This window comes from Phyllostomus hastatus, unplaced genomic scaffold (genome assembly GCF_019186645.2).
Source record: "Phyllostomus hastatus isolate PE091 unplaced genomic scaffold, TTU_PhHast_1.1 phas_contig_118, whole genome shotgun sequence".
NCBI classification, from domain to species: domain Eukaryota; kingdom Metazoa; phylum Chordata; class Mammalia; order Chiroptera; family Phyllostomidae; genus Phyllostomus; species Phyllostomus hastatus.
Genome location: NW_025333543.1, coordinates 7,348,937 through 7,352,966, shown reverse-complemented (window position 1 = coordinate 7,352,966; position 4,030 = coordinate 7,348,937). Strand labels below are relative to the sequence as shown.

At 38.7% G+C, this 4,030-nt stretch overlaps 1 non-coding gene across 1 annotated transcript; it reads right to left on the bottom strand.

Annotated features, from left to right (window-relative positions):
- Nucleotides 1-3,134: 3,134 nt before the first annotated feature.
- On the bottom strand, nt 3,135-3,301 carry LOC123824846. The gene has a single exon (XR_006786772.1). It is a non-coding gene; the product is annotated as a U1 spliceosomal RNA (small nuclear RNA).
- Nucleotides 3,302-4,030: the final 729 nt, after the last annotated feature.

Sequence of the window (4,030 nt, the reverse complement as noted above, 5' to 3'; positions counted from 1 at the left end):
AACTTGTACACTTAATAATCTACAAGTAGAAATGTGAAAATGTAAAGCTTTATTCTATTCAGCTGTAGGAGAGCCATAAGAATTATGTGGGAGGAAAAGGGGGAAAGGCCAACTATTTTAGTATTGAACTGCCATCATCATAAATAGCATGTTGGAAAGAAATCAAATCACACTGCCCTATCAGGACATTTTTATATACAGGGGGAAAAGTGGTACCACACCATCAACTTTTGGCACCAAAACCAAAACAAACATCAACCTTCCCCAAAAACAAATGGATTAATAAAAATAAAGTTCCTATGCCATATTTTGGACTTAAATACCTCTTCAGTGCCTTGTCCAGAAAAAGTGCTCAGTAGATATTTTTAGAAATAATGAAAGAAAATATCCATTAGTTAACATATAGGTCAGACTGATATATTGATAAATGATAACTGAGGTTTGCGGAGATCATCATTACCTTTTTTAAAGAATATATTTTATTTATTATGCTATTACAGTTGTCCCATCCCCCCCCTTCATTCCCTTCCACCCTGCATACCCCCTCCTACCCACATTCCCCCACTTTAGTTCATGTCTATGGGTCATACATATAAATTCTTTGGCTTCTACATTTCCCATACTATTCTACCCTCCCCCTGTCTATTTTTACCTATCATTTATGCTACTTATTCTCTGTAACTTTCCCCTTCTCTCCCCCTCCCACTCCCCTGTTCATAAACCTTCATGTGATCTCCATTTTTGTGGTTCTGTTCCTATTCTAGTTGTTTGCTTAGTTTGTTTTTGTTTTAGGTGTGGTTGTTAATAATTGTGAGTTTGCTGTCATTTTACTATTCATGTTTTTTTATCTTCTTTTCTTAGATAAATCCCTTTAATATTTCATAAAATAAGGGCTTGGTGATGATGAACTCCTTTAACTTGACCTTATCTGAGAAGCACTTTATCTGCCCTTCTATTCTAAATGAAAGCTTTGCTGGATAGAGCAATCTTGGATGCAGGTCCTTGTCTTTCATGACTTGGAATACTTCTTTCCAGCCCCTGCCTGTAAGGTCTCCTTTGAAAAGCCAGCTGACAGTCTTATGGGCACTCCTTTGTAGGTGACCCTCTCCTTTTGTCTTGCTGCTTTTAAGATTCTCTCCTTATCTTTAATCTTGGGTAATGTAATTATGATATGCCTTGGTGTATTCCTCCTTGGGTCCAGGTTCTTTGGGACTCTCTGAGTTTCCTGGACTTCCTGGAAGTCTATTGCCTTTGCCAGGCTGAGGAAGTTCTCCTTTCTTATTTGTTCAAATAATGTTTCAACTTGTTGCTCTTCCTCTTCTTCTTCTGGCACCCCTATAATTCGGATGTTGGAACATTTGAAGATGTCCTGGAGCTTCCTAAGCCTCTCCTCATTTTTTTTTGAATTCTTGATTCTACATTCTTCTCTGCTTGGTTGTTTCTTTCTTCCTTCCTGTCCACAGCATAGATTTGAGTCTCAGTTTCCTTCCCATCACTATTGGTTCCCTGTACATTTTCCTTTATTTCACTTAGCATTGCCTTCATTTTTTCATCTAATTCACGACCAAATTCAACCAATTGTGTGAGCTTCCTGATCACCAGTGCTTTGAACTGTGCATCTGGTAGGTTGGCTACCTCTTCATCATTTAGTTGTATTTTTTCTGGAGCTTTGATCTGTTCTTTCATTTGGGCTATTTTTGTGTGTGTGTTGATGCGCCTGTTAAGTAGTGAGGGGCAGAGCCTTAGGTGTTCAGCAGGGCAGGGTAACCCACTTGGCTGTGTTGTGACACTGTATGTGGGGTATGGGTAAGAGGGAACAATGGTGCTTGCTCCGCTCTCTGCTGACTTTTAGTCACTACTCTTGCTTCCCTCAAGCAAAGTGGGCCCTTCTGGTGCTGATTCCTGTGTGGGTGGGTTTGTGTACATTCTAGGACCGTGTGGGTCTCTCCAACGAACTCTCCTGTGAGGCTGGGAGTTTCTCTTGCTACCTCAACCCTCACAGGTATTTTCAATCAGCAGTTTGAGGCTTTATTTCCCTGCACTGGGGCCCTGGGTTGCGCAGTGTCCTGCTCTCCAGTTGTTTTTCCTGGTTTATCTGTGTGTGAATGTGGGACTGCCCTGTCTACAATCTACCACCTTGCTGGTCCTGCAGCTGCTGCCTTGGCCAGCTGCAGCCTTGCATGTCTCACTGGGTCTGCTATCCACCACCTTGCCCATGCCTGGTCCTCCACTGCTGCCCTGCCATGAGTCCTCTCTGTCTGTCTGCCTGTCTCTGCCCCTCTTACCAGTCTGGATGAATATGTCTCCTTTAACTCCTTGGTTGTCAGACTTCCATACAGTTCAATTTTCCATCAGTTCTGGTTGTTTTTTTATTTTTAAATTATCGTTGTCCTTCTTTTGGTTGTGTGAGGATGCACAGTGTGTCTACCTATGCCTCCATCTTGGCCAGAAGTCAACATTACCTTTTGTTTCACAAGAAAGATATATAAAAAAATTGTGATGTGATGTGATGTATTACGTGTAACAATAGAGTCACATCAATTTTTGTGGGGACATGATAAAGAATAAGTAACTCTCTTAGAGAATTTGTAGCAGTAACTAAAGATTAATATATGAAATTGTTCTTGAAGCACAAATAGGAATTAACCATTCTAACACATGTGAAGCAACATCTCATTGTATTTTTAACTTGTGATTTTCTTTTGACTAGTGACATTGAGCATCTTTTTATATGTCTATTGGCCATCTGTATGTCATTTTTGGAGAAGTGTCTATTCAGGTACTTGTCCATTTTTTAATTGGGTTTTCTTTTTCTATTGATGTTGAGTTGTATGAGTTCTTTATAAATTTTGGTTATTAACCTCTAATTAGATTTATCATTGGCAAATATTTTCTTCCCTTCTGTGGGTTGTCTTTTCTTCTTGTTGATGGTTTCCTTTGCTGTGTAAAATCATTGTAGTTTGATGTAGTCCCCATTGTTTACTTTTTCTTTTGTTTCCCTTGCACAAGAAGATATATCAGAAAAAAATATTACTAAGAGAAATGTCCAAGATTTTGCTGCCTATCTTTTCTTCTAGGAGTTTTATGGTTTGGAGTTTTATGGTTTTGAGTCTTTTTTTTCCTTTTTTTTTTCTGTGGGGAGAGCAAAAAGGCAGTCCCCCACTACCACAAATTATGCAATTGAGTTTCCCATATTTGGAGAAATCACAGCAGGCAGCACATCTGGAGTACGATGGATAAGCCTCATCCTGGAAAAACCACCTTCATGATCACAGTATCATCACCCCAGACTGGTAAGTATGGTTTTGAGTCTTATATTTAAGTCTTTAATCCCAAATGCCTAGTTGTTTTAATAATATCAGCTTGCACATACAAATACCTTCTTTCATAGTGACACCCGTTAAAACTAAGGTCAGTCTTGCTATATACACCTCTCACCACTCTTGCAGGGTCAAGCCCCACCACTGGGAGTTTCATCAGTCTGTCTTGCCTACTCCTAGCATATACCTATCTTCATTACTAGTTTTGTAGAGAGTGTAATATGTCAATAACATACATCTGATCTTTTCTGAAATATTATAATCAATGACAATGGCTTTGACAATCTTGTAGATATTAATATCCTTATAGTATTTCATTTTTGTTCTTAATTTCTCCTATAACTACTAGTATTAAAGCAGAATAATACTCTGCTTTTAATAAATATGGGCTTCCATTTTATAAACAGATGATCATTCATAAAAAAAATAAACATCAAAAGAACTATATGTAGCCCTACCAGTGTGGCTCAGTTGGTTGGGCATAATGCTGCAAAGTGGAAAGGTCATTAGTTCCATTCCTGGTCAGGGCACATGCCTGGGTTTCCTATTTGTCCCCAGTTGGGCACAGCTCATATGAGTGGCAGCCAATTGATGATTCTCTTTCATATTGATGTTTCTCTCCTTCCTTCCCTTACCCTTTCTGTAAAAATAAAATAAAGTCTTAATTATGTAAATAAGTGCAAGTTTGTATAATAAAAAATAATGCTAGC